General features: G+C 37.0%; 1 protein-coding gene across 7 annotated transcripts in view; it reads left to right on the top strand.

The window, feature by feature from the left end:
• The window catches only part of LOC110856166, a 147,475-nt gene that overhangs the window by 62,152 nt on the left and 65,492 nt on the right, over positions 1-19,831 (top strand). For all 7 annotated transcript variants that reach the window (XM_035856882.1, XM_035856888.1, XM_035856887.1 and 4 more), the window contains exon 2: positions 16,834-16,893. The gene's annotated coding sequence lies outside the window, so the exon portion shown is untranslated. The remainder of the gene's footprint in view (positions 1-16,833; positions 16,894-19,831) is intronic.

Here is a 19,831-nt window from a genome sequence, read left to right as displayed (position 1 = left end):
CGTAAGCATAGCTTCTTATTAACTAAACACGTTTTCCTCTTTTCAGTTTATTGATCTTATTTACACTATTTAATTTAGTTCAGTTCAATTTGGATGTGAATGTAAATATCATTGTGATTTTGACTCTTGTTTCATAATTTGCTTACTGCGCAGTGCCACTGACTGCGGGTTTATTTAGAAATTGTAAAAATAAAAATTTATGACATGGTCATTCTTTCTTGTTGAAGGTTTAAATGGTCCCGTTCAGCAATAAAATTTGACCATTAGTTATTAAATTAATGGGATAATTATTGTTGATTAATCAGGTTATTGAATATTTTATACTTCTGGTTCTTACACATTTATACGTATGCATATTTTTACATATGTGGTGCATACTATCAGTGGCCGCGGAAGTTGTGGCGACATAAACATTGTATGAGGGAGGGGTTTATACAAGATGGACAAATGATGGGGACGTCAAATAATCGTGGGGGCATTGCCCTCTGTCCCCTCAAGCTTCCGCGGCCACTGGTACATCTGCATGGCTTTATTAGACTTGAGAAAATCATGCAAATCGCAGCAAATGACACAGAATATGATGGACTTGCTTAAATTAGCACATTAAAAGATGCTATAAAATCAACAAAACTTGCTGCTTGCCCGGTTTGGCGAATTCTTGTTTGCAAAATTCACTACTTTAAAACCAAAAAATGATAACAAATGACACAAAATATGATGAACCTGCTTTTAAATTAACACATTAAAAGATGAACTAAAATCAACAAAACTTGCCGTTTGGCAAATCCTTATTTGCAAAATTCACTACTTTAAAACTAAAAATGATAACAAATGATAGAATATGATGAAATTAACACATTAAAAGATGAACTAACATCAACAAAACTTGCTAAAAAATTCTTGTTTACAAGAAAATTATAAAAATCACTACTTCAAAATTAATGGCGTTCATCTACAGATTCAGATTTTAAAAAAATTATTGACGTATGTAAAGCCACTACCATTCCTTGATGAATGAAACGATAAGACATTTGTCAGACCGGGTCTTGAACAAATGGTAATTATTACCATAATCATAATGTTTAGGAATTGGAGCTGTTCTCTGCCTCATTTTCTTACAACTTTTTACAGTTTTTATCTATGTGCAAATGTAAAACTGTGAGAATGCAAACTGCTCCTTGTTTGTTCACGAGAAGAAAAAAAATGTTGGCATTAATTTACAAAAGTTAAACATTTGACATTAGAGATTTTGTAGGAACGTTATAAAATCGTCTGATGATTACAGATCCGCATCTATAAATCCGCTTTTTATTAGAGTCGCGTCTCATTTGTATGATTAGTTTGAAACTAGTTGAAGAAATCAAAATCAAGGGAATTCTCAGGTTCACTTTTGACAGCAAAATCACAATCATTTAAAGTGGAGTAAGTGGATTTAATCTGCACAGAAGAAGAGGGCTCGTCTCGCTGATCGAATCACACATCACATCACAGCATACCAGTGGCCGCGGAAGGTGTGTGGGGACATTTGGGGACATTAATGTTGTAGGATAGGGGAGGGAAGGGGTTGTACAGATATTTAAGAAGGGCAGATACTGAGGACATAAATTACTGGGGACATTGTCCCTCTGTCCACACCCTTCCGCGGCCCCTGCATCATGTTCATACGTTTGAGCCTGAATTCTTCCAGTGGCCGCGGAAGCCGTGGGGACATCTGGGGACATTGCAGGATAGGGGAGGGAGTGGTTCATATAAGATGGGCATCTTCTGAGGACATCGAATTACTTTGGGGACATTGCCCCTCTGTCCACACCCACCCTTCCGCGGCCCCTGCCTCACACAATATCATCTTAACGATGCAAAAATTGAAACAAGTCAGACTACAAAAGTCGTCAAGTCAATCCGTCATACGAACCAGCAAATGACATTTCGAATTGGAGAAGAAAAAATGCGATAAATAAATAAAGTTGCAAATAAGGGATTGCCAAAAATTTCAGGTAATTGTGTTTAACTGCAAGTAATCACAATTGGAGCAAAATGCCAACTTTTTAAGCTGTCAGTCTGCTGCTTGGTAGACTCGTCAAGTAAGTTTTGAACTCATCGCCCATCACCACCACTAACCAAGCAACCTTTAATAAGCGAGTTTATTTAGGAGAATTGTTACAATTTCGAAGAATTAAGAGACACATTGATTAACGTGGTCAGTCAGTATGCTGTCTCCCGTCGATGCTTGGCCAAACCCATCAGCAACGTCGTAAAAATAAAGAAATCGAGGCAAAGAATGTATTTATTTTTTATTATTTGTACAAGAAAGAAGCTGATCAGAGGGCAAGATTCGAATACAAATTGTAATAAAAAAAATAGAATAGAATCAATTTCTCAGGTAAATAAGTTTAGATTTTGTTTATCAGGACAGGGTTTCGGGTGGAATGGAAGTGACCACTTGCAAGAAATAAGGGGGAGAAAGTGGTTTCTTGCAGGGAAATATTTTTAACCTGGGAGAAATGCAGGGGGCAGGAAACTATGCCCGGCCGCGCATACTTCACAGAGCGCGTGGCTAGATGGTGCATATTTCTTGCACTTTCTCCCAGTTTCTTGCACTTTCTCCCAGTTTCTTGCACTTTCTCCCAGTTTCTTGCACTTTCTCCCAGTTTCTTGCACCTCGAATTTCTCGCATTTCTTACCTTGCAGTACAAGAAATAATTGGAAGAAAGAGTTTTTTGCGCCTATTTTGACCTGCAAGAAATGCAAGGCGCGAGAAACTACGCCACGGCGCGTGGCTAGATGGCGCTTATTTCTCCCAATTTCTTGCACCTCGAATTTTTATGCGATCGAAATAAATGTAGCGTGCAAACCCCACCTGAAACGAAACACTGCCTCACATAAATACATGACATTACTCATTTAATAAAACTAAATAAAACTGGATTATCTTGCCTCTAAACACACTTTGAGATGAGACAGTAGGTGGTTGTGGTGGTGGTAAAAAGAAGAATAGCAATAAGCGAGGATATGGGCAATGAATGAGTGGATACGATAAATTGTCGCTCTCTGAATGAAATAAATTCAAGTGCCTGCCTGCCTGCCGTTCGTGGCCCTGCTCGTGCGTGTTCGTTCGTGGCCCTGCTTTTGGAGCAGACGGACGCTTTTATTAATGCCAAAAACAAATAAGGATTCAGTCAATTTATTTAGATCTGTCTCCATTTAATTTAATTCAGCACGGCACGGCACAGATATGGATTAGACTTCTGCTCTGCCCCATCTTCTTATTCCTCGTAACGGACGGGCAGGCAGGCATATGACCAAATATGAGAAAGGAATAAACGTAAAATTGAAATTTTACAGTGATCATCGGTCCAGAAAGGTCTTATATAAGGGTAACCAGTGGCGGCGGAAGGGTGTGGACGGAGGGGCAATGTCCCCACACGGTTATTATTCGAAGTCGTTATCATCTCCCCATGTTATTTAAACCCTATCTCGTCTATCCTTCAATGTTAATGTCCCCACATGTCCCCACGGCTTCCGCGGCCACTGATATTATATTTGTTAAGAGATAGATACACTGAAGCGCGCGGAAGGATGTGGACAGCGGGGTAATGTCCCCACCGTTTTTCAAAGTCCCCCCGTGTTATATATACCCATCCTACAATGTTAATGTCCCCACATGTCCCCACAGCTTCCGCGGCCACTGCTAAGGATGATAATCTGTAACTTTGTACTTACTTATGCGTGTACGGCTTACTTTTTGCCTTGAACTTTATAAAAATGCAAAGTCTGGTTTTAAAATTCATATGCAAGAATTGTTATTGGAGTGCAGACTTGAATCGAACCTGTCACTTTAGTGATTTTTGCCTGAATGAGTCTTTTGCCTCAAAGTGCATAAACCTCTAAAACTTGTCTTTCTGTGGATTTTAGTGTGATATGCACTTGCTCAATATCTGGCAAACATTTTGGTTGGAAATGCCCTGTGTGACAGATCAGATATCAGCTAATGTGAAAATCTTGATCTAGCCGCGATCTCATGCATGCATACCATGTTTGAAAACTTGGAAATTGAATGTGACACCATCATGACTGTGTAGGTACAATCAGTGGCCGCGGAAGCTGTGGGGATATTAACATTGTAGGATAGGGGAGGGACGGGTTTATATAAGATGGGGAGATGATGCGGACATCGAATAACTGTGGGGATATTGTCCCTCTGTCCTTCCGCGGCCACTGAATGTGTATGTACCGTTGTTGTCTGTATCAATTTTTAATTTGAATTCGTAAACTTTAGTAGCCAGCTAAATGTCAAAGTTTGCCTTAAAATGGGACATGTCTCAAAATTATTTTTGCAGCATATTTCATTTAAACGGGGCCTGATTTACGTATCTATGTACCCAAAAGTGCATATAATTCTTCATTTTTTGATCAAATTGAGCACATAAAATAGTATTGAAAATAATTTGCCCGTATCAATTTATAATTTGAAATCCTAACCTTTAGTAGTCCGTTAAATGTCAAAGTTTGCTTTAAAATGGCACATTTTCCATTTCATTCTTTTTAAAACGGGGCCTGATTTATGATCCAAAAGTGCACACAATTCCTCATTTATTGATCAAATTCAGTACACCCAGTGAGTAAAATACATAGTACTGTAAATAATTTTAACTACAAAGTTTTAAATGAGCAGTAAACCTTCCCATTTTGCCAATAAAGTACATCTCGTTGGCATTAATTAGGGTCGTCATGAGACGCTTTAAGAATGTTGGGGATGTTGGACTTTGAGTTATTTATGTGAACGAGCAGGGACATCAATTGCGGGTAAAATATCACCGACCCATGTCCCATGTTCTCTTGCTTTAGATACTTCTCACCTATAAAAATACATACGTACGAGAAGCAGTGACCCCGGAAGCGGTGGGGACATCGGGGGGACAGTAACATTATAGGAGGGGTTAAAATAACATGATCAAACACCCCTGGGGACATTATCGATCCCCCTCCGTCCCCACGCTTCCGCGGCCACTGCTTCCTACCATGCACACATACTTTACCCACGCCACGCTTGATAACCAATGATCGCTGGCTCTGAAACGTTCCGAATTAATTCAGAGAGGCAATTACAATCTGGAAAATCTACAGAACAGAAGCTCCATAATTTGGGCAGGCTTGCTTTAATCATGTATTTGTATACTTTTTATCCACTATATGTAATAAAAATGTGAAAATCCAGTAAAATTAATGGTTAAGTTAATTTTTCCACAAAATTATTAAAATTGCCTCGTATCATTTGATGATCAGTTATTGGTTGTGATTCGAGGCAACGTCTCGGGTTGCATTTCAATTAGATTTCGACATAAAATAAGAGGAAAAATGAAGGTGTACATGTCAATTTGTTAGGACCCGGTTTTACCTCCCCTTCATTCCATCATAACTTATTCCCATCTATTGCCTTATTATACGAGGTGCAGTATGTACATACAAGGCAATGTGTGCAACAGGTGAAGGAATTATGTATACGCAATCATAAATTTATCAGAAAATGTCAATTTTCTCGGAAAATCTCTTTTTTCTCTGCACAAAAGTTGAAAACTAGGATCAGACTAAAAACTGGTTCTTGGTAAATATTTAGTAGGGATGCGAAGGAGCAGGGCGTTGTCTCTCCCATCACATTACATGCATTACCTTCTTGAAAGTAAAGCAGCGATCTATATAATCTGGATTAGAAGAGGACTGGATTACTTACTTTTTGGTGAACAGCATCTCTCTGAGGAAGAAAATGAGCTCCTTTTTATTGTTTCTAACTCATCTTTCTGTAAGTACTGAGTGAATCCTCGTAAGAAATTTGGACGAAAAATTAATGATAAACGAGTACATACCAAATCGTACAATCCACTCACATACCCAGTGGCCGCGGAAGCCGTGAGGGGACATGTGGGGACATTAACGTAGTAGGATAGGGGAGCGAGGGGTTTATATAAGATGGGGAGATGATGCGGACATCGAACAACCGTGGGGACATTGTCCACCCTTCCGCGGCCACTGATCATCCCCTAAAGAAGGAGAAGAACTACTACTACTGCTCTACTACCATTACCATTCACTTTAATGTATTTACTTACCCAGGCAAATTAATTATGTATGTGAGCATGTAAAATTTGGGAACCAGAACAAAAAGAAGAGTTAAAAGAAAGTGAACTGAATTTTACTTTGGAGGAGGACTCGTTAAAACGAAAAGTCTGTCGAAATCACTCACTGCTCACTCTTTTACATGATTAAGACAGAATATAAAGCAAAGAGCAAACACCGACTGGGGATGAGCCTATGGACACCCGAAATGATCTCGCTTGACAGACAAGAACTCGTATTTTCATCCCATTTCTCCCTGATTTTGTAAAAAAAACTTGAATATTTAAATAATTGGACAAAACAAGAAATTCAATATCGCTGCAAAGTTTGGTTCGGAATTCAGAAGTGGAAAAATAAAAATGTAAATCATAATTGCTAACTTTTCTTGTTTGTTATTACTTTTTTTTCGTTAGTTAGTTGGTCAAGTTTTGATTAGAATTCTGCTTCGACAACACCATTAGCATTAGTTTGTGGATGATTAAAGGAACGCTTGCATCGCACCTTTCGAAGTCTTAAAAGTCTTGCGGTATTAGGTTTAATTGTGAAATGAAATAACTTCATTTCTAATATTTAGGTAGGTATGATGTGCTCCATTAATGAGCAAGTTTCTTAATTTTGTGGAAGTTTTCTATACATAATTTAAAACTTCTCTTTGCCAGCAGCAAGATTGTTTTTTTAATGAAAAATGGAATGTGGGTATATACATGAAAAAATTACAAATCTTTCCAATCTTTGTTGTTACAAGGGAGGTTTTCTAGTGGATGGTCTCAGATTTTGGGGAAATTAGTGCAAATCGATGGCAAAATTAATTAGTCTGAAATTTACGAAAAACACGATCTCCCAATGGGCACGTTTGACAGAGATATTTGCATCCGAAGAGGAGAAAACGCACAATAAATTTCGAAAGTGTAAAATTTGTCAACTTTAAAGCTCATTTTCTCCTCCTCAGATGCAAACATCTCTGCCAAACGTGCCCATTCGGAGATTGTGTCTTTCGCAAATTTCATACTAATCAAATTTGCCATCGATTGACACTAATTTGCCAAAAATCGGAGCGCATCCGCTGGTCCACCTCCATTGTGAGTTACATATTCATTATTATTCTCCCAACAATTCTTATGTATGTATATCATAATCAAACCCAGCAAAAAGTCAAAAGTCGTCCAACCTCTTTCCATAAAAACAAAAATTCTGATCTTGTCTGTGAATGCAATCTTTTGTATTCCAATTATTTACGAAATAAATGAGTGAAAGAATTCAGACCAGTTAAATAAGTTGCGAGCAAACTACTGATTTTCATCCCTTCTTTTGATGAGTGATAATGTGTTCACTGCTTCATTTGAGAAATCAACGGAGCAGCAGCCTCATATTTCAAGTGGTGGGTAGTGGTCACAAGGAGAAGGAGAAATGATTAAGTAAACGACTTTACAGTTCCACAGTTAATGATGACCACATGGGGGTCAACATTAAACTTTTATGATGGAAAAGGAACGACGCTGTGGTGACGACGTATGCATGTACGTGCAAATAGCGTGCATATTTTCGGCTGAAACAGGGTTTCGTAACCATTTGCAAAAAATCAAAAAAATGTGGTTTTTTTGCAGGGATTTTGACCGGCGCCTATTTCTTGCACTTTCTCCCAGTTTCGTGCCCTTCGCATTTCTTGCATTGCAGTGCAAGAAATGTAGCAAACCCGTAAGAAAGTGGTTTTTGAAGGTATTTTGACCTGCAAGAAATGCACGGCACAAGAAACGACGCCCAGACTTCATACGACACGTGGTTAGATGGCGCATACTTCTTGCACTTTCTCCCAGTTTCGTGCACCTCGCATTTCTTGCATTTCCAGTGCAAGAAATGTAGTAAACCCGCAAGAAATGAAACAGTTATAAGAACCAACCCTAAAATTAAGGAGAAAGATGCCACATTTTAAATACCCATAAATTTCATTTTTTACACACTCAACAAAATTATGTTTAATTGCACTCAATTATTTTGGAGGTGACAATTACACAAGAAAAATTTACCGTGTCCCTCAAATTCCACAAAAAGAAAATCTCATTACCTTAAATTATATTCATACTTATCACTTTTGCATATCTGATTATAATCTAATTATTGTTTTGATTTATCAACAAAGCACATTTAAGGTGACCAGCCAACTAAATTGCATACATACATACATTTAATTGATTGTCAATTATACATACACTAAGGTGTATATAGGAACTTGCTACGTACACATTATTGGCTGGGTTACATATAGGTTACACAAAAAATGAGATGAGATCTTAATCAGAAAATTGCGTTGCAATCATACATCACATATTTCACGGTTTCAAAGATCAAATCGAAGGATACCATTTAACTTTGTGAAATTTATGGACACCATTTTTACATTCATTCTAAACACTTGATAATAACCTGAATAAAGTTGACATCCATATCAGTCAGTGGCCGCGGAAGCGTGCGTGGGGACATTTGGGGACATTGCCATTGTAGGATGGGGGGAGGGACGGGTTTATATAAGATGGGAACATCGAACAACCGTGGGGACATTGCCCCTCTGTCCACACCCTTCCGCGGCCACTGATCCACTAGGTATACAAATACGTAGGCAGCTACGTATGACCTGACCGGTCTGACGGAAGGTAGTAGATCTAAACTGACTTCATCATCATCATCACCACGGTCGGCACTGATTCAAATACATTTTATTTACTGCTGCTGCTGCGTCTCCAATTTGTTCTGTTATGACGGAGCAGTCTAAAGAATGAACAAGTACGTTTGAATTATTGTCGTCCAATGTCATATACCAAGTTAATCGCGGCATGCTGACATTTTAAAGACTTGGGCAAAAAAACGTGATGTGATTCTTTAGCATATGGTAAATTCTTGTGAGGTAGGCCGATGGCATGGATTCAAATTTATTGATTTGACGACGACTTTTGTGGTAAAAATTATTAGGTTGGTTACTTTTCCTTCTTTGATATTAGACATTAATAAAGCATGATAAACAATCAACGCAAAGATTTACACGTCCCAGACGACACATTGACCGCGGGAGGGTGGGGACAGAGGGACAATGTTCCGATGGATAATCGATTTCCCCATCTTATATAAACCCCTCCGTCCCCTTTCCTACAATGTTAACCTCCCCAGATGTCCCCACGGCTTCCGCGGCCATTCGACATGCACAAACTTAAAAGGAAACATTATCCTCCAATAAATAAATGCATTGTTGATTGATTCATTGAGACAATTACCTGATTATTATGCGACTAATCTGTAGCAGAATCAATATACAAGTTTTGTTTTAGTTTACATGCATGCATGCGAATCTACGTATCGACATGTGCGAAATCGTAGCAATTAACGCATGAGAGTGGAATTGGCACATGCAAGAAATTCTTATTTGGCGTGTGTTTGCATGAAAAAAAGAGAAGTTGTGATCTATAATTCATCTCGATTATTGATCAAGTTATTAAATCGAATTAAAATTTATTGGTTCTTATTTGTTACTCGAATCTTAATTTGCTTGTAAAGTGCAATATTATTAAATACGAATGAGAACAAGTAAAAAACAATGTGGCATTGGAAGATATATAATTTGTGACTGTCTGTGGGCGACTTTGGTAATTTGGCGAAACTTCATTACATACGTACGTGCAGATTAGGTTATTAATTAATAATTGTAAAGCAGTAATAATTCTGCAAATAAAAAGATTTAAGATATAAATTGACATATTCATTAAGAAAACAAGGTAAAACCCAGTAGTTGTTGATAAAATGAGACTCGTGCACTTCCAGCTACCTACCTGTTTGATTAAGAGGGAGAAGCCACGCAGTATTTTTTTCTTCTGTTCAATTATTCAAAAACATGGGAAACAGCTCTTAGAATCTTTTGCCTCTTAAATTACGAAATACGCCAGAATTTTGGAGGAGATGCTATCTCCTTAAGAAGAAAGGGTGATAAAACAGCTTGAAAGTCACGATTTTACGGGGCAATTTCAGAGACGTCGTAGCTACCGAAAATTGTGTTGATAAAATCAAAAAATCCACATGAAATGAAAACAATCTCCATATTTTAGTAAAAACTTGAAATTCCGGGTCATAACTGTGCGGGTGGTGTTCAAGTGGTTTTAAGATATTTACATTCTGCTCTTAATCGTAGCCAATTCAGAACAACTTTAGCGATGCAGCTCCCTCGGGGAGGAATTCGATTTCTGTTATAAATTAAATCGAGTCAAGGTATGGTTGTAGTTCAGATTCACCAATTTTTATTTACCACGTCATCATTTTATGACTTTCCACTTTTACGAAACAAAGAGAAGCAGAAGTCAAGCCCATAATTTCTCTTCGCGAAAGATTTACAAGACTGATATGCAAATCAATTGATGGCTTACAACTATTTAGTAAAATGCGGGAAAAATAAGCGTTTCATGTTAATCTATCATTACCGGTAGTGCAATTAGAAATACTTTTTATGCAACGTCTTTTCTCGAGTTACAAGATTACACAATTTACAAAAATCAATGTTCTCCCAAACTTTAAATGAACAAACAGAAGCTCCCATTTGGCAGAGTTTGCTAATAACTGAGACAGCTTAACCCAGGGCAATGTTATAAAAGTGAAATAATTACGAGAATCTAAATTGTTAGAAAATAAGGACCAGGTTGGTTGGTAGACCATCTTTTGACATTTTGAGCAGATTTATATCCATCCACCCAACTTCCCATTATTGAATTCACCTTAAAACTTGATCTCATTCATTCATTCAGCCTCCTCTTCCTTAATGTAATTATATGTACAACGCACTGGTTGGACATCATCGGTGGCTCTTCGTATGTAAAAGCAGATGCGCAAAACCAAGGAAAAAAATGGGTTGGGCATCGTCTTCGTATGTGTTTCAACTTTTGTTTGTGTGATGGTTTATTCTGATTGCAAGTCAAGTCAAGAAGGTAAAAAATGTTCACGTTTTCTCAAATTGAGACAATGTATCATTTAATTAAGTACAAAAAACCTTGAAGCTATTGTACACAGTAGCGTTTTAATGAGGAATGTGGGCAAAATGAGGTAAATGAATCTAACTGGCTGTCAACTGTGGATGTGGACGTACAGTTAAAAAATAAGTACATACATAAAATCGAAGCCATCCGTCTCCAGTATCAATTTACATACGTACATTTCCACAATTGCACATTTTTACAACTTATCTGTCTTTTCGTGAGACTGGTTCAATTTCTCAAACTTTACGACAACATTAACACCAAAGTGGCATAAATTTTGGATGAGTGACTCAAATCAAACTGGATTTTTTTTGGTGAAAAAGTACCACTTGAAATTTGATCTGAGTAATGGCAATTAAGCAATTTACATTATTGGATCTTTCAAGAATGAATAAAAATAAAGTACTTTTTTTATCACAAAATTAAATCTTGGTTTGATTTGATCGTTAGAACCTGACCAGTCAGCCTTTTTTTCTTTAAGACTGACTGAATTCAACTCTTTTTTTTAGAGAAAAGATCATCAGGAAGGACGAAAAATTAACTTAATGGATTTAGCCTTCGTCTTTCATTTCATTGTGTATTTGGAAGAAATTGCCTTTTTGAGATTATTTAATGAGTTAATTAGCCCCACAGTTTGTACAGCAGAAAAGTGTTGACTGTACAAAAAAACCAGTGCAGAAATGGTTTCTTATCTTTGTAATATGCAACAATGCAAAGGAAAGAGTGACAATTCAAGCGAGATGAGAACGGGATTGACAATTATTGCCATTTCTGTTAATCACTTGGCTGCTTGCAGTAGCAAAATAAAGACGTTGTTTATATAATGGTCGAATTTTAACCCACCTCATTATTCTGAGACGGCATTATTATTTTTACGTAAAAACTTGCTCCTGCCAGTCTCAGTTATCAGACAATAAGTAAATACGACATATATTTAGTTGCTCTAATTCTTGGATGAATGGTAACTGGTATATGACCAGAGGGCGGATATATATTTACGAAAAATCGATGAATTATGTATTTAATATTTAGGAAAACATGTCAAAATACTTACGAAATATGTACGAAAAAAATATAAAAATAAGAATTTTTACAAAGTATCTAAATATTTCCTGGATTTTTTTTGTGATCCTATTTAGGTAGCTAAATATTTCGTCTCATGTGGTTAAAATATTTAAAAATATACGTACTTTTTTGAAAAAATATGTAAAATATTTACGTATTTTCGAATAATAGTGGGAATATATGCGATCAATTCGAGTTAGAGGACATACCCACAAAGTTTGACCATCGGTCATCATCAAATGAAAAACTTGAAAATAAATACATATCCGTCCTCTGATTCATAAAGAAGAAATCACTAATTTTTTTCTTCACGTATACATAATTACACCAATATTTTGTATAATATTTCGTAAACAAATTAACCATCAAAGCCCACATTTTGCATGGGACAATCACACACAACAATACATAAAAAAACTGCAGCCAGACAGACTTTATTCAGATTTTGTAGCATAAAATGCAACCACCAAGAGCCATTTAAAAATTAAACCTTTATCTCTGCAAAATCTTAATTGGTGCTTTCCTTCTGTGAATGAAATTATTATTGTCGAGTCTCTCAATCTAGAATCTCTGTGAGGAGATTAGCATTTGTCTCGAGTTGGTTAATATGCTCGAGTGTGTTGTTATTATGAAGGTGTAATTGGTCAAGTTGCTGGCTACCGAGCGAGAGTGACTGGTCTGCCCTTTCGGCCCTTTTCTGCTCCTTACATCCACCAAACCAAGATTTTACTTAAGAGCATTTAAACATTTTATAAGGAAAACTTGATCATTTTGCCCAAAGATATCTACACTCGAGGAATAAATACGTACGCTTTACGTAATCCACTCCGCATCTCACTCAAGTACTGACTACTGACTGGCCTCTCACTAAGAAGGGAGGTCTCCCAGCGGATGCGCTCAGATTTTGGGGAAATTAGTGTCAATCGATGGCAAATTTAATTAGGATGAAATTTGCGAAAGACACGATCTCCCAATGGGCACGTTTGGCAGAGATATTTGCATCCGAACAGGAGAAAACGCGCAGTAAATTTGGAAAGTGTAAAATTTGTCGACTTTGAGACGCGTTTTCTCCTCTTCGGATGCAAATATCTGCGCCAAACGTGCCCATTGGGAGATCGTGTCTTTTGTAAATTTCATCCTAATTAATTTGTGATCGAATAACACTAATTTGCACAAAATCTGGGAGCATCCGCTGGGAGACCTCCATTGTCAGCGTTGTATAAATTGTAAAATGTTGAAAAATGCTGATTTATCGCCTCTTCACCTTGATTCGATTTGATATTGATATTACGACGTATTGAATATTGATGGGATATGTAACCTCTCGGCGAAATGTGGGATTAGTTGAATTTAAGTGCATTATTTTTCAGTATATACATATATTTTCTTATCCTTGGTTCGTATTATTATTAAATATTACGAGCTAGATACTTTCAAAATTGTAGAAATTTGATCTTTCGCATTTTATTGATAATTAGACATCCACTTGTTTAATCACATGGTGTGACTCTTACATAACTGGGCGATGAACATGTGAAATTACACTTACATACATCACTATTAGTGTTAAATACTGGGTGCACATGGGGCAATTATGTGGAATATTTTCTTGCAAGGGAAGAATCAGATCAACCCTTTTTGAATCTGATTATGCTCCCATTTTTGTGATGCCGGCCGACGATATGCACAGAATGGTCATTCATGATGATGGCTGTATTGCCACCCTTCAAAAAATGTGTGTAGCTTGTTCCTCGCCCCATTTCTAAAAAATGTTGAAGGCCACCATACATAAATACACGTGTGAATAAGCAGTGTTTGTGTGCAGTGACCGCGGAAGCTGTGGGGACATCTGGGGACATTGCCATTGTAGGATGGGGGAGGGACGGGTTTATATAAGATGGGGAGATGATGCGGACATCGAATAACCGTGGGGACATTGTCCCTCTGTCCTTCCACGGCCACTGTTTATAATCCATTAAGAAAATGGATTCTAGTTCAAAAAGGGAATTTAATAAAGCCAAATTTGAAAAGCAGACAGAATAAGCGATACGATCAATACAGAGAAATTGTTGAAATATCATTTTGTCTCAAGTTTGACGTGACATTTTGTGCATTTGATGATTTGTGAGTAGAATATTAAATAAGAAAATCTCCAAAAAATATCAGGTTATGTAATCTTTTAAAGTCAGGTTAGTCTTGAATCAAAATTCTATTTTTATTTATTTCTAAACCACTTGAAAAACTGGATGAAATACAAGAAATAAAAATCACAGCTCCTTAAAAAAATAAGTTGAAAGGGTTGAGTGAGTGAGGGAGACAAATTACGAAAGAAGAAGAGATCCCAAGTTTCTGATTAAAAAATATATCAAGCGCTTGAATGACCTCATCTCCAATTTCTGTCTACGTGGCTTAATTTTGACCCTTTCACTACTTACTACGTACCACTCGGCAAGCAATTTAAGTCAATCCCTCCTCTTGAATTCTAATTCCGATCTCGAGAAGGAATACAATTCTGCTGAGTTAGACGACTCAAAAGTCTTGAAAATAAGTAAAAACGGGTTCAGTTCAACTTCTTTTCCCTTAATTTCGATTACCAAAATAATTCTACATTTACAGAAACAGACAAAGCTCTTTTTCCTTTCTTATCATTCTTCTTCTTGAAGAGTGCTCTTCTCGTCTCAAGTCTACTACTCGTCGAATTGAGAGAGAAGAGATGTCTTGTAATGATAACTTGTTTAGGTTTTTAGGTAATATTACATTCTCTCTTCTCCCTCAAAATGCCAGCCAGCCAGTTCTAATTCTATCCTCCTTCCCCCATTATAATCATAGGATTGGAAGAAATTATTTCAAATTTTACCAAAAATTGGAAAGACAGAGACGAATTAGACCAGCGAGTAAATTATATACCCTTGGACAACACCGGACCAAAGTCTTCTTCTTTTTCTCTAATCAAAATGAAGATGGGAAGTTAAATGTAAAGTAAAAAACTAACCTTTCTTTCCCCACAAACCTCTGACTGTAATATCGTATACCCTTATTTATCAGTAAGTAAGACGAGAATTGCTATAATAATATCTACTAACAACAACAGATGTTTTCCTATAATTGAGAATTTTATTGTCTTGGCTGCCCCATTGGACACATTTTCTCGGCAACCATCACCATTTAGATCGCACTATTAAATTACCACCGGAGTCATCAGCCAGCATATAAAAATAAGTATATTGTGCATACAAGAGTCCCAGCGTAGTAATAATAATAAATATACATACAATACCTCACTGACTTCATTTAATGCGTGACACATGTTGATCTTCTCTTCTCTGTTTCTGGGATTACTTATTAAACGAAACGGAAATTAAAACTGGATGAGACAGAGTTAAAAAATTACGCCTTTTTCTCCGCCTAAAAAGCTATGCATACATATGCATGACTTTAGTTTGATAAACCGTAAAAAACAGTTTGGAGAAAACAATTATTATCAATTATCAATTATTTCCACACTTCTGGAAATTCATACGAAGCCAACCTTTGTATCCAATCGGCCTTGCTTGCACGCATAACAGATGATGACCAGACCATTCGTGAGAAAAAGGCTTAAAAAGATCTGAGCCCCTAAAAGTTTTTTTTTTCGAGAGGCGTGCTTGATAACAAGTGGAGATGACAAGTCACGAATAAAGATCAGATTTGCTTTAACTTTAACAGAACGTGGTTACGCAAACAAAATGCTGTGTATAAAACTTGAATTTTAGCAAGAATCGCAGTTTTTTATACGTTGAAAATGTCTCCATTCCATTCTCTCTTTTACGGCTTTTAAGCTGGATTAAAGTTTGTATAAGGTTGACTTGATTCTTAAATCGTTTTGTTTTTTAGTGTCAAACAAAAAACGAATGGATTATGATAAGGGGTGACGATGTGAAAACAATGTGATACAATTAAGGCCGTTTCTTCTCTCTCTTTTGCTGGGTTATCACTTGATATTCAAGATAGGCAATTATGAATTTAATAAGAATGCGGGGAGAATATTAATCAATAATTGTACATAAGCCCACCACAATTTCGGCAATCTTCTACATGCACACATTTTAGTAAATTGGATGAATTTATAAACACTACATATTCACTCGGGTTGGTCGTTTCCTTACTTCAGTAAAGTTGTCCCGTCTTGTTTGTTCAGAGAATTTTACGATGAAAGGATTGATAAGAAGCGAATAAAAAAAACATGCTCACTTTGCGGAGGCAAAATAATATGCAAGAATGAAGAAGTTTTCCCACCACACTTTGTAGTAAAGCATTTAACGTCCTGAACCCCTGCAATTAAATTATTCTCCACTAATTTTATGGTGAGTTAATGGGAAAAGATAAGCGCTTTAAGTACATTCTACCCTGAAGAATGAAACATCTCCTCGTATTAATTAAGGCTTGTTAATAATTTCTAATTTGCACGTAATAAATGTGGCAAATCTGGGGAAAAAATCTTGTTTATTTCTCCTCCTTTCCTTCTTATCTCACGAGATGAAATGGCAGATATGAACAAAAAAAGTTTGCTTCCAGTGTTTGTACGAGACAGAAGCATACATATGAAAAATAAGCAAAATGACTGAACCAATGTTTGCCTGGTCACTAATTATTGTGTGTTTAATAATTACAGGAAAACCCAGCATGCGATTCCGAATTAAGGACAATTAACATTTACAAAACAGAAAGAGCGGTAAGTAAGAGAAATTCTTATTATGAAGAAAATTATAATTCTTAGGACAAAATATTCTAAGAAAGAATTCACTTTTGCAAAATTGCCAGTAGTTAAAAAAATCTTAATCTTTTCGCTTGGGACTAACGAAAGCCTCACTTATTTGAAACAATTAGGCAAATCCAAATCTTAGAAAATTGTGGAATTAGTTATTACTCATCGTATATACAAAAAGATAATAAGGAGTATTTAAAATTTAAAATTTGCCAAAGTTATGACTTGCTCATACTTAAATCAAATGAAAGTTATTATGTATGACTTAAAAAATCTTTAAGCGTTATTATGTTGATGTTCAACCTTTATTCGAGTGTAACAAGTGTTAATACGGAGATAAACGGAAAGAACAAAAGCTAGCTGGGTAGTGAATTATTTAAAATTTGGTTGGAAACTTGTGCATAACCTGGCTTTGCTTGTTTCTTGGTGAGAAATATTGAGAGAGGAGGGGACAGTGGCCGCGGGAGGGTGGGGACAGGACAGAGGGACAATGTCCCCACGGTTATTCGATGTCCCCATCTTATATAAACCCCTCCCTCCCCTATCCTACAATGACAATGTCCCCAGATGTCCCCACTGCTTCCGCGGCCACTGTACGTACATACATTCATGTAATAAGAAATCACCGGCCGCGGAGGCGTGGGGACAAAGGGACAATGTCCCCACGGTTATTCGATGTCCCCATCTTATATATCAGTAAATCCCTCCCCCAGCCTACAATGGCAATGTCCCCACATGTCCCCACGGCTTCCGCAGCCACTGAATATTTTTCGTAGGTACACACACGTTGTGTAAATTCAGCATGAAATACATCCACCTGAATGTTAATGAGTGAATTTAAATTCGATTTTTAGTAGATATACATACCCTGCCAAGTAGTAGGTATGCATGATTTTTTGTAATAATAAGTGCAGAAAAGCAGGCATGTTAGTATTCACTTTACAAATATTTAGCAACTTTTACAACGAAACGAACAAACCTTAAGCCGAGCTTATGAACGTATTTATTTTGTTGTTTCACCTTAAAACTCATTATTCTTTTGTTGCGCCTTTTCTAATGACTTTCAAACCACAGATTTCAATACGTATGGAAATGGAAAATTTTTGGATTTCTTCACACTTAAATCTTAAATTATTGTAATTTTAGTTTCTCCCTCTTCAGCCCAAATTCAGCATGGGCTGTATTTTTTGTATTGTTTTTCTTTTGTTAAGTGAGAAAGAAGGGAAGGATTAACGAATAAATGAGGCGAGTTTAGTCAAGTCATAAGTTAAGTATGCATATTTTTTGTAAAGCTGTAACTCGACTTTATTCAGCGGTATGAACGTATTGATTCTTTCCATTCATATTTTGTTGTACGAGTCAAATAAATATTTTCTCATGAATATGCAATCACTTGCTTGTGGAGTGAACGTTTAGGTAATAAAGTAATGGCTGGCATTATTGGTGGAAAAATGGGGGCTTTTAGGTAGAGACCGAGTCAGGGTTTATGTAGCTGGCATGGTTGTCTGTCTGTTCATCTATTTCTCACGCACGTAAGACTTATCCAATCGAATTGAAATTTTGCACATAGGTAGCAAAATATGCAAAATTAGGAACCAAGTTGGAAGATGAGGAAAATGTATGGAACAACAAAAATTGTAGGGGTGATATCATACGAAAAATGCTGACGTTTTAGTCCGAGTCAGGGCTTATGTACCCGTCATGATTTTCTGTCTGTCTGTTTATCTATCGATTACGCACGCAAAACTTATCCAATCGACTTGAAATTATGGATACACGTAGTAAAATGTGCAAATTTGGAATCAAATCATGAGCAAAATATGTCGAAAAAAAATTGGTCAAATTATTATTGATAACAACCTGACTCGGGCTAAAGAAGGCTGCCCTGTGTTTCTTTTTATATTAGCAAATGGCAACCTCTTCCACCTTTTCACACACAAACACCGTGTCGTCGGTTGTGAATAAATCGAGCAGAAATCTAAATTTGTGTATGGATGTAAATAAATCAGCCCCTTCTTTCATTTTGAGATAAGCAATTAGACCTCGTATTGAGCACAGTTTATTTTTTTGCTAGAAATCAATTCAGCTAGACTTTTTTCATACCCTCGTGGAAGATGTGAAGTAAAAAAAGTATCAAAATTAATGAGCACATTTTTCGGCTTCTTAATTTCCGTCGGACGAGAGGGCACGGAGAGGTGTGGCAGTCGTAATAATAATGAGTGCACACTTGCACTCACTCAGTCTTCCCTGCTGTGTGTGGGATTTCGTAAAAAATTACGGAGTCAAAAAGGGGTGTGAGAAATGCGACACATGACACCATATCAAAAATCATCATTTTTCCACTTTTTCATTAAACCCAACTCCGTGACTGTACAAATAAGTGATCGGGCCCAAATTCGGGACCGAGGAAAAAAATCGGGAGGAATTTTGGCATGTGAAAAATTCTTTAATGAGTAAAGATAATAACGGTGGAGTGTGTATTTCTTACAGTGGCCGCGGAAGGGTGGGGACAGAGGGATAATGTCCCCACGGTTATTTAATGTCCCCATGATCTTCCCATTTTATATATACCCCTACCTCCTCTATACTATAATGTTAATGTCCTCAGATGTCCCCACAGCTTCCGCGGCCATTTATTGCACACACAGAGACACATAAATTCATACAGTGGCCGCGGACAGAGGGGCAATATCCCCACGGTTATTCGATACCCCAACCCCTCCCTCCCCTATCCGACAATGTTAATGTCCCCCGATGTCCCCACACCTTCCGCGGCCACTTCTTCCCCCCAACCATCATTTAATTTTTAATGTAGATGATAACACGGAATGACTGTTGAGAGTAAATCAACCAATGGTTGGTGACAAAATGTAAGCATGTACTAGGTATGATTTACTCAGTTGTT

Source organism: Folsomia candida, unplaced genomic scaffold, assembly GCF_002217175.1.
Source record: "Folsomia candida strain VU population unplaced genomic scaffold, ASM221717v1 Fcan01_Sc015, whole genome shotgun sequence".
In the NCBI taxonomy this organism is placed as follows: domain Eukaryota; kingdom Metazoa; phylum Arthropoda; class Collembola; order Entomobryomorpha; family Isotomidae; genus Folsomia; species Folsomia candida.
The sequence above is the reverse complement of the archived record's forward strand: the minus strand, read 5'-3'. Positions and strand labels throughout refer to the sequence as shown.